Consider the following 12,341-nt stretch of genomic DNA (forward strand, 5'->3'; position numbering starts at 1 on the left):
TTGAAAAGTACTTAAAAATTGACATCGCTCATTGCTAAAAGGAATTTTTCCCATTGGAATAGAAGACATGTTATGAATTTAAGCACAAAATAAATCTCTTGACCTCCCGACACTAAGAAATATCTGGTGTCATCTTCACAACCTCTGCACTGCTGATTTGCAGCACAACAAGGTCATCATCATAGCCACGAATTGCATAGGCAGCTTAAAAACATTTTCTACTGCCAGTTTGCCAGCCATGCTTTTGTTTCAAAGGTTAAACTCAGAAAACAGCTGTGAGATTCACACACTGGATTTGGATGTGTTTAAATACATGACTACCAGACTTAATTCATTCAAAAATCTCTATAAATAAATGGCTCCCAAGTCCATTCCCTTGGTAAGAAGTTCCATTAAAATCCAATTTAGCCTTTAACCTCTAATACTAAACTTTTTTTGTTTTTTATGCCAAGAAGGACCAAGATGAATAAAAAAAAAAAGAAAGTTAAAATGTTTTAACTATCCATGTAATGATTTCATGACTACAATTGGTGAAAAGTTTATAGTGCAGGAACAATAATACAAATATTAAATTGGATTGGAGAGAAGTTCTTTGGCCACGAGGAGGCAGCGTACATCTTCGGTTGTACGACTCTTACTAGCGAACAGGAGTCAAAGGGGCGGCCCGGGGGCCAAATCTGGCCCGATGCATCATTTTGTGTGGCCTGGGAAAGTAAATCATGACTGCCGACTTTCTGTTTTAGGATCAAATTAAAATGATAAATATAGATGTATATTATATTTTCTTATTTTCCCACTTTTATATCAATAATTTCAATTTTTTAATCATTTTTTTCTGTTCTAGGTCAAAAATTCTTGCAAAATCTAAAAATATATAAACATTTTCTATTTTCCACTTTAATATGGAACATAATAAAAAAATGCTTTCCTTTTGAAATGATAACCAGTTATTAAATAAATCCCAGGCTAACATTAGAAAGACGTCTTCAATCACCTTAATTGAGTCAGAAAAGAGCGTTCTCATCTCGACTCATTTTCTGAACCGCAGGGGAGTGCTGGAGCCTATCCCAGCTGACTTCAGGGGACACCCTGAATTGTTGGCCAGCCTATCACAGGGGACAAAGAGAAAAACAACCATTAACGCTCATACAAGGGCACATGTGTCAAAGTGTATGCCTGGGGGGCCAAATCTGGCCCGCCGCATCATTTTGTGTGGCCCGGAAAAGTAAATGATTAGTGCCGACTTTCTGTTTCAGGATCAAATTAAAATGATAGATATGAATTTTATATTATATTTCCTGACTTTCCCCCCTTTTAAATTAATAATTTCAATTTTTTAATAATTTTTTGTGTTTTAGGTCAAAAATTATCTTGAAAAATCTAAAAAATATATAAAACCATTTTCTGTTTTCCATTTTAATAGGAACATAACAAAAAATGCTTTCATTTTGAAATGAAAACCAGTTATTAAATAAATTATTTTCTTACGAAAAAAAAACTCAAATAATCTATAAGAAATGAATATTTAGGGTTTTTAATCCAGTTCCTTTAATCCATTTATATTTTTTTCTAAAAAAATCTGAATATTATAGTGTTCAATCAGCAATACATGTCGTTGGAATGCGGGAAGACAACCGGAATACCCGGAGAAAACCCACACAGGCCTTGGGAGAACACGCAAACTCCACCGGACCGAGAAATGTTATTTCTTAACAATTGTTCGAGTTTAGAGTTTTAAAAGTCTGAATAATATTAAGAGACACCACAAAAACATTGTTCTAGAATCGTGGTTATTTACTTATGGCGGCAGATCTTTGAACCGGTTAACCGCGATAAACGAGGTATTACTGTATTCCGATTTTTGGCTAAAATCGGGATTGCTGTGCACGCCCAGAACATTTTGTAAATGAAGAAAATTGAAAAATGCAATTTGATGCATAGCTTAACGAAAGTCTTTCCAATATTGAAAAGTGGGCTGATGCCTGACCCATCTTAATAAGCAGACGGGCCGATATTATTCTTTTATGAATATTGCTTTCACCGTCCATGACCCGGGCAAAATTGACATGGTGCTACTCATTCACATAAGGACAGTAATAAAGAAATTTAATCGCAGCTTCCGGCTATTCTCAAAGCGGTGGAAAGGGAATCTGATTTAAAAATGTTGCTACATAATGGAATGACAAAATGGGGGAATTTATAAGGGAATTAATGACAAAATAGCATTTAAAAACACAGTTTTATCGACATTTAGGAAAAAGTGAGCGACATAACCTTAAGTAATTGAATTAATAGAAAATATTAACTAAGAAATATTGAAATAATAGTGTGCCATTATTTAATTTTAACTAGGTACGTGTATATTTATTTGTATTTATTGAATTTAGGCACATTTTACGCATATTTTTTTCAACATGACACATACTTACTATAGTTATGCTAATTTTTTTCAATATTTGGGGTAGAGATTGACTGGCGACCAGTTCTGGGTGTAATCTGTCTTTTGCTCAGAGTCAGCTGGGATCAGCTCCGGCACCCCCAAAACCCTGACCAGAAAAAAATGGTGTTAAAAATGAATCAATTTATGGATTATTATGCCAGTCGGTTAAAATAGCAATAAAAATGTGACCCTATCTTATACAAATAATATTTAATACATCAATATTTTTCTGTTTCACAACAATTTCTTGTATTAAGCCACAAATTTATTTGAAATAAAATTAAATAAAAAATAAAATTAGCTTGTGGGAGTCCTAATTAGCCGATAATATCATCTTTGTCCAATTTCCTGCACCTTACGACGGGGTATAAAATCATTTAGAAGTTAGCACGCTCTTCCTATTAATAACTCGATATTATATTTTTAAACTCACAAAAAACAGCTTCAAAGTTACAGACGCGATTGAATCATTATTATTTAACTTGTTGAGCATGTTAGCGATAGTTTTAACGACGATTGACTTAAATGCAAGATAGCGAGGGGGGATAAATAAGGGCAAATTAACTAACGTGGTCTTTAATAACAAATAACGTGTTTTTCAAACATATAATCAAGGAAAACATAACAAAAGATGAATCTAAACTTACGGTTAGGAACACAGATGGACACTGAAGATTGAACATGGCATAAAAAAATCGCTACTTAACAGTTGTGTGAAGACGAATGTTTTAAAAAGTTTGTAGATAACTTTAAAGTAGAAGGCGACGATTAAACAACGTGCGCTGGACCAATAGGGAAGCAGGATGGCTTACTCACTTAACACAAATGTCTATGGGGTTTAAATAAAGTTTTATTTAAAATTTAATTTGATTATTTAAGATATTTTGCTTTGTTCGGGGGTTAGGGTTAGGGTTAGGGTTATAAAATGTTTTTCACTCTAATTTATTTGATAGAAACAAAAATATTTCTATTTTGTACTGCTTGAGGTGAAATCTAACTTATTGTGTTATACATGCCAGAATATTGTATTAAATCAATAAATGGCCTCAGCATTGTAATACATTTTTTATTATCATAAAATGGGTGGTTTATACGTCCAAACTCGTACTGGTTTTTCCTATTAAATGCTTATTTTTTTATTGATTCCTTTTTAGGAGTGAGACAACATAAATGTTTGTTTATGTTTTTGTGCCTTTTGTCCAAAATTATGTATTTTCCATATTTATATTAAAAAAGTACATGTGCACTTATGGTCCATTTTTTAAAGATTGTGTATTATTATTATATAAGCCGAATTTGAAATTGCAATCTCCTCTCTAAGCCAATTATTTCTCTGATATTAATTATTAATTAATTATTTTTGCCAGGTTTAATGCATTCGCTTTTATTATTGCAATTAAGCATGTTGAAATGTCTCCATAAAAGATTTATTCCACGTTATGGTCTTAGAAGGTGTGGCCAATGGCTGCATTGAGAAATTATGCTAATAAATTTAGCTCATTAGCTCTTTTTGTAAAGATGCCAGCTGATGACTTAATTAGTCACTTCAATTACACTCAAGGCATTGGTCATACTTGTAAGACATTCATTTACTCTTCTCACATAGATTGCACATTGATCCACTGAATACAAGCATACAGTATACACCAGGGGTATCAAACATGCGTCCGTGGGCCAGAAACAGCCCGCTGGGGGGTCCGATCTGGCCCATGGGGGTGTTCTACCTGACTGTGTAGTTCAATTATAATGTACCGTATTTTTATGACTATAAGGCGCACCGCATTATAAGGCGCACCCTCAATGAATGACATTTTTTCCATATATAAGGCTCACTGTATTATAAGGCGCACTGCACTGTCTATTTTGGAGAAAATCTAAGACTTTTAAGTGCGCCTTATAGTCGTGAAAATACGGTAATTGCTATTGACTTCCAGGTATGAAGCACTCATTCACTACACAGTCACCTCTAGAGCCAGCCATTCTTGATGTTTTGGATTTTTTTTTTGTATAAAATCTTGCAGTATATATACCGTATTTTCATCACTATAAGGCGCACTTAAAAGTCTTAAATTTTCTCCAAAATAGACAGTGCGCCTTATAATCCAGTGCGCCTTATATATGGAAAAAACAGAAAAACAAAAACAAAAAAAACACCACTGTCGGATATTAAAAAAACACAAACGCCTGAACTGAAATAATACTGTTAAATATGCAGATGCCATCTTAATTTACAAAATCTTCCATCATATAGCTCCTCCCCCACCGCAAAATTTTATACCAAAAAATCCAAAACCTCAACAATGGCTGGCTCTAGAGGTGACTGTAAAGTAGTAAGTGCTTCATACCTGGAAGTCAATAGCAATTACCGTATTTTCACTACTATAAGGCGCACTTAAAAGTCTTAGATTTTCTCCAAAATAGACAGTGCGCCTTATAATACAGTGCGCCTTATAACACAGAGCGCCTTATAATACAGTGGTCCTCATATATGGAAACAATGTAATTCATTGAGGGTGCGCCTTATAATGCGGTGCGCCTTATAGTTGTGAAAATACGGTAGTCAATAAATATTTCTCTTATGTCAGTGTCTAAACACGGAATTCAGGCACCAGCACATCAGTTACTGAAGACTGAAGGCCAAGAAAGTTTTATGTATGGAGGCTTATGATGTGACTTTTTGATTTATTTACTTCACCTCCATTCTGGTGCACTTCAATGTCTTCTTCTTCTCTCTCCCTTCACAATTATCTCTTATGGCCTGTGAGGTGATTAATGGCTTTCATTTGATGTCCTTTCCTACCCCTTCACAGACCACTAACAAATAAAAGCATGGCCCAACAAACAAATTGCGCCTCGGAAGAGCCGTAAAAGCTCAACGTTTGGTGGAGGGGGCAAAAACGGGGGTCCGGAAAGACAATGAGACCAAGCATTTTGGGGCTTTGGAAAGAAAAACATTTGTAAAGGAATGGCCTGAGACTGTTTCCTCGCTAGTTTTTCCCTCCCTGGAGAAATCCGCCACTGCTAATCTACAGTTATTGCCAATTCCAAATTAAAGTGGTTGACTGGACCAAACATTTGTTTTTGTGTGGGTAACACTATTAAATGTTTTGGTGAACAATTCAGGCTGAATAAGTGTTTTTTTTGTTAGAAAGTTCAGTCTTGGTTTTATCAAAGAGGAAAAAACCTTGAGAGAAACGACCAAGTATAACACGTCAATGATTGTTTTGACCTTTTTATGATTGCGGTTTGTCGAAACTCAGCCTGGTTTAAGAAGATTCTGTAATTTACTGTTCTATTAGTCTGGATTTTTTTTATCTGAGCTGGAAGTGCTTCTTATGTATTAAGAAAAACAAATATACGCTCAAGCACTATGGGGATGAGCACTATGGAAAATGAATGAATGAATAAATATCCTCTTATATATATATATATATATATATATATATATATATATATATATATATATATATATATATATATATATATATATATATATATATATATATATATATATATATATATATATATATATATATATATATATATATATATATATATATATATATATATATATATATATATATATATATATATATATATATATATATATATATATATATATATATACACATATACACATTTATACACATATATATACACACATATACACATTTATACACATATATATACACACGTATACACATTTATACACATATATATACACACATATACATGCATATATACACATATATACAGACATATATACAAATATACATGCATTTATACACATATATACAGACATATATACAAATATACATGCATTTATACACATATACAGACATATATACAAATATACATGCATTTATACACATATATACAGACATATATACAAATATACATTCATTTATACACATATATACACATTTACACACATATACACATTTATACACATATATATGCATTTATACACATATATACACATATATACAAATATATACACATATATACACATATATACAAATATATGAAAAAATGAAAATCAGACATAGGCATTGTCGTCATCATTGACTTGACAAAAAGCCTAGTAGTCATCATACCCTCAGCAGCGTATGACGAAATTGTATAGTGCTTCTCCACAAGTTCGTCTTCCCAGGCCAGACACATTTATGACATTTATTTATGACATATTCATACTTGTTAGCTCTCCGCCTTGAGCGCCATTTTCCGGCGACTACAAGTTGCCTCACCGATGCCAACAAGAATAAGATGGATCACTTACCTCTGTCTTTATACTTACCCTCCCTCAGTCATCCTGTGGAAGGTAGATCTGCACCAAACAACCTTCCTGTTTCTTCAATTCGACTTGACTTAATTTCATAGTAGGGATATGTGTAGTCGTCACGTCACGTGTTGCTGCAGGTTCAGAGACCTGATGGCAGTTGGGAAGAAGCTGTCCTTGAGCCTGTTTGTCCGTGCTTTGTAGGACCTGTAGCGTCTGCCAGATGGAAGCAACTGGAACAGGCCGTGTCCAGGGTGGTATGGGTCTCCAACAATGGACCCGGCTCTTCTGAGGTATCGGGGGTTGGCAATGTCTTCTAGCGATGGCAGAGAGCAGCCGACGATCTTCTGGGCAGTGTTTATCACTCTCTGTATGGCTTTTTTGTCTGCTGTCGTGCTTCCGGTATACCACACTGTGATGCCGTAAGTCAGGATGCTCTCCACAGTGGCTCTGTAGAAGGTTGCCAGAAGCTTGGTGTCCAACTTGTCCCTTCTCAGTACCCTGAGGAAGTGGAGTCGTTTCTGGGCCTTCTTCACTAACACTGTGGTGTTTGTGGACCAGGAGAGCCTATCCGTGACGTGGACTCCCAGGAATTTGAACGATTGGACCCTGTCTACACATACTCCGTTAATGAGGAGTGGGGCCAGGTCTGTGCTGCGCTTGCGAAAGTCCAAGATTATTTCTTTAGTCTTTGCAGTATTCAGTGTAAGATTGTTCGCCGAGCACCAAGAAGACAGTTTGTCGACCTCGTCTCTGTAAGCTGACTCATCCCCGCCAGAGATGAGTCCGATCACAGTGGTGTCATCGGCGAATTTGATGATAGAGTTTGACTGGTGGGCTGGTGTGCAGTCGTATGTGTACAGGGAGTACAGGAGAGGACTCAGTACACAGCCTTGTGGTGAGCCTGTGTTTAGTGTGATGGAGGAAGAGAGGTGTGGACCCATTCTGACCGTTTGTGGTCGACCAGTCAAGAAGTTCTTTATCCAGCAGCAGATTGAAGAGGATAGTCCAAGGTGGTAGAGTTTGTCCTGAGAGCAGTGAGCCGCTGCACCCGTGCGCGCCGCCATCTTCATATATACATATATACACATATATATTATATATATATATGTATATATATATATATATATATACACATATATACAAATATACACACATATATAAATATATATACACATATATACACATATATACACATATATACACAGTACACACATACACGTTTATACACATATATGCACTTATACACATATATACACATATATACACATATATGCATTTAAACACATATATTCACATATATACACATGTATACACATATATACACATATGTATACACACATATATACACATATATACACACATATATACACATTAAAATATACGTATATGTATATATCAATGAGGTTCTGGGTTCAAGTCCAGGTCACTCCGCCTCTGTCGTTTTGCATGTTCTCCCGGGGCCAGCGTGGGTTTTCTCTAGGTACTCTGGTTTCCTCCCACATTCCAAAAACATGCATGCTAGGCTCCTTGAACACTTTAAATTGCCCCTTGATATAAATCTAAGCATGGATGTTTGTCCATCTCCTCATGCCTTGCAAACGGCTGGCCTCCAAGTCAGGGTGTCTCCCATCTCATGCCTGAAGTCAGCTGGGATAGGCTCCATCACCCCCTGCAACCCTTGGAGGGATAGTGAATGAAGTAGTTATCACTTTCACAAACATTAAACATAGCGAGTCCACATAAGACTGGACTTCCAAGTTCTTCAAGCAAAGAACACCTATTCTGGAGCCATTCTGTCGTTCCATTGTATGACTTTAGCCCCTCCCCTAAAACTTTATTCCCCATGAAGCGTTCATCTCTGTACACTTTGCCTCTGGTTAAGGCCATTTCTGCAGTCTTCTCCACAAGGCCGGGCAGGAAATGCCATCCAATGACATTCAACTCAGAAAAGGCTACATCAGTCCATCTGCTTCGCAGCTGTCTGACCACTTAAAATACTCCGTCTGGGCATCATTACCGTATGTTCGGACAAGTGGACTTAATGTGAGAGAAATACAAAGGGAGCCACAAGGTTACTCCCAAAGTGAGTTTAGCATTGAGAAACCGGCCAATAATGTGACAACGCACCGAAGGGTCTTGCGATTGACACGAAAGTACTATTTTCTCGCATATAAGCCGTATTTGTCGCTAAAAAAATGATGACTGAATCAAAGGTAGGGCTTATATGCGCATAAATTGAACTTGACATGCATGAAAGTGCAAGGTGACAAAGACAAAACACCATAATGCAAGAAAATGTGGCCGATAGGGTCATTTATTTGAAAATAGAAAAAAGATAAACAGATAAAACGCTAAGCAAAATGTATTTTGAAGTCTATGAATGAAATTCAAGAAAAAAAATAAAGGTAACATAGTAAGCATAATGAACCGGAGGCGGTCGATCAGGTTTTTAATTCTATTTTTGTGACTATTTTCAGCGTATGCTATTTTTTGTGGGAAAATTGCATAGAATTACGTAGACAAATATTTTTGTAACTATTGTTTTGTAAATATTTAATACTAAAAACATATTTTTGTTCTCCTGTGATTGAGTAAGATTCCAAATTCCTAAAAAGAACCATAAACCACTATAAATGAACCAATTGAAAGAACCATTCATGAATTTTACGACGCAGACGGGGCGCAGACACATACAGAATCCTGCCTATCAACAACCTCCGGTCTAATAAAATCGTATCTTGCATAAAACGTGTAAAAACTCATTTCTGTCTTCCATTGCTCGCTCAGGGCGCCGCCATCTTACCTAAAGATGACAAACTAGATCACTATGGACACACTTCCTGGTTGTACTGGTCACATGACTTGCGCAGAACCAAGATAAGGTTTCAAACAAATTATTTTTAACATAATAAACATACAGCAAATAAACTCGGTAAATAAACTGAACTATTTTAGCTGTGATTTGTTGGATGTTTTCTTCTTTATACTATATTTTGTGAAAAACTAGACCGCTACAGACACACTTCCTTGGCCTACTGCTCACCTGACTTCCTTTTTGAACTTTTCTACGTGCAATCAACAATCATCAGGAATGTGTAAAACAGCAATTAATTTATAAAGTATCTCAGAAATACCACGTGCAATGATTTTTCTTAAATTTTTCTTTTCTAAGTAACACAATTGTACTCCCTATTAAAACCATGAATATGGAGGTGAAAATTGTGAATCAGGGGGCGGCTTATACGTAAAAAAATGTAAAATTCAATTATTTTAAGGCAAATTTACATCTTATATGCGGAGAACGTAAATATGTGGGAAAATACAGTAGTATTTGTTTTTCTCGCGCTTAGGGAAAGCCTAGTGCAGGGGTGTCAAACATACGGCCCGCGGGCCGGATCCGGCCCGTGTGGTGGTTTGGTACAGCCCGGGGAAGAAATCTGCATTGTATAAATTTTTTTTTAAAAAATCGTTAAAATTTGTAGTTATTGTATTATCCGCTAGAGGCGCAGTGTTTTAGTACGTCCAGACAACATGAATTGACATGTATTTATGTTCTTATGTTGTTCTCTTGTTCATAATATATTGTTCATAATGTAAAAGGAAAATTCTGTTAATAAATGGTCTGATAATTGACTCATTCTTTGCACTAATTATTAGTATTAGTGACTAATACAAAGGGAAAAAAAGTGGGCTTATTGTTAGTTCTATGTCATTTTGCAATGAATTTACTGGTCCGGCCCGCTTGATCTGAAATCAAGATGTATTCGGCCCGCAGACCAAAGGGAGTTTGACACTCCTGGCCTAGTGTAAATGCGATTTGGCCGTTTTTTGCCTATTAGCAAAACGTGCCAACAAATTTGGGGGAAGTCGCTCCTAAATCAGCCAATCGACGGACTCGTCTGCCATGTTGTATGTCAACATGCAAACTAAGGAAATATGTGTATGCAAGTGATGGAGGTTGTAAATCATTCCAATGAGTTGTCAGGAAAGATGAGGGATTCATCACGGGGTGGAAAATTGGAAGGTGGCAATTGCAAAGGTCTTAATAAATGGGAGTCGTAAACAGCGACTTGATTTGAAATCAATTCGTTCAGGATTAATTAGATGCCAAAGTCACCCTAGGGAGCAAATGATAGAGAAACGGGATTGAAACTAGAGTGTAAGTGGATTAAGAATGATGCGTAAAAGATATTGTAAATTGAGCCGAATAATGGAGGAATTATTTATAGTAGAATTTTGATATAACTCAGCAGAGTACAATTGAAGATTTGATATAAGGTCTGTAAAATAATTTAAAAATTAAAAGAAAAATATATTGAAAATGTCATTAATATTAATTATGCCATTTTATAATGGAGGGATTATTTATAGTAAAATCTCGACTCAGCAGAATACAATTAAAAATTCAATATAAGGTCTATAAAATAATTTAAAAATTAAAAGAAAAATATATTGAAAATATCATTACTATTAAAGCCCTATACTCCAAAAATATTTAAAAATATGTCCAGTAATTTCAGGTTTTTAGGCCAATATGTAAATGAAGAAGTAAATGCATATTTTTAATTACTTTTTAACTTTATTTCAATCAAAAACACAGAGGAAAATATAGTTATATTATTCTAATAATTATATTCCTGTTTATGCTTCCTTTCAATGCATGATTTATGAACTAAAAACATATTAATTATAGTAGTAGTTGTCAATTCATTGTGTTAACATTACTAGTACTTCATAACATTTTTACAACAAAGTGTTTAAAAAGTATCTTTGCAAACTGTATTCTGGTCTCTTCTTCTAAAGTACTTGAACTGCCATATTGAATCAGAAAAAGGGTTTTTTTCCCGAGCAAGTGGGTCTAGTTCCTCCTGTATACTGGATTAAACTAATCTGATTGGGGCCTCAGATGAATTATATTGGATTTGCGACCTTCATGTCACTAGTGGTGCGCCACAACCCACAGACGCGGGGGCCCACTAAAGAGAAAAATAGGTGTTAAGATGAGTGGCAAGACAAGCTGGAATAAATAAGACAACCCCGAGTACACCCTCAAAATCCAGCCTGCTGATTCACACACTCGAACAAGGCTTGCCAACATCCAGTCCACGGGCCAAACGCGGCCCACTCCTGGATGAAATCCGGTCCGAAAAGAAATTTTTAGCTCATTCTTACTGTCCAAAAAGGAATCAAATGCTTTCATTTATCATTTACTGTATTTACTCGCATATACGTCACTTTTGTCGGACAAAAAATGGTCAGGTTATTAACTTTTTGGGCCAAAAATAAACTGGCTGGCCAACATGAGATCAAGTTGTCGCAAATCTGGCCGGAAAAACTATCGGTACTCGGATGTTTGGTCGCCCGGACGTTTGGTCGCCCAGACGTTTGGTCGCCCCGACGTTTGGTCGCCCGGACGTTTGGTCGCCCGGACGTTTGGTCGCCCGGACGTTTGGTGGCCCGGACGTTTGGTGGCCCGGACGTTTGGTGGCCCGGACGTTTGGTCGCCCGGTCGTTTGGTCGCCTGGATGTTTGGTCGCCTGGACCTTTGGTCGCCCAGATGTTTGGTCACCCGGACGTTTGGTGGCCCGGGCGTTTGGTGGCCCGGGCGTTTGGTGGCCC

The 12,341-nt window shown here is 36.3% G+C and overlaps 1 long non-coding RNA gene across 1 annotated transcript; it reads right to left on the minus strand.

Moving 5' to 3' along the window:
* Window positions 1–1,000: 1,000 nt before the first annotated feature.
* LOC144199920 (uncharacterized) lies at window positions 1,001–3,159 on the minus strand. Its single transcript, XR_013327012.1, has 3 exons — window positions 3,088–3,159; window positions 2,430–2,546; window positions 1,001–1,106 (listed from the first exon to the last, which is right to left on the minus strand). It is a non-coding gene; the product is annotated as an uncharacterized LOC144199920 (long non-coding RNA).
* Window positions 3,160–12,341: the final 9,182 nt, after the last annotated feature.

Source organism: Stigmatopora nigra, chromosome 1 (assembly GCF_051989575.1).
Source record: "Stigmatopora nigra isolate UIUO_SnigA chromosome 1, RoL_Snig_1.1, whole genome shotgun sequence".
Classification (NCBI taxonomy): Eukaryota; Metazoa; Chordata; class Actinopteri; order Syngnathiformes; family Syngnathidae; genus Stigmatopora; species Stigmatopora nigra.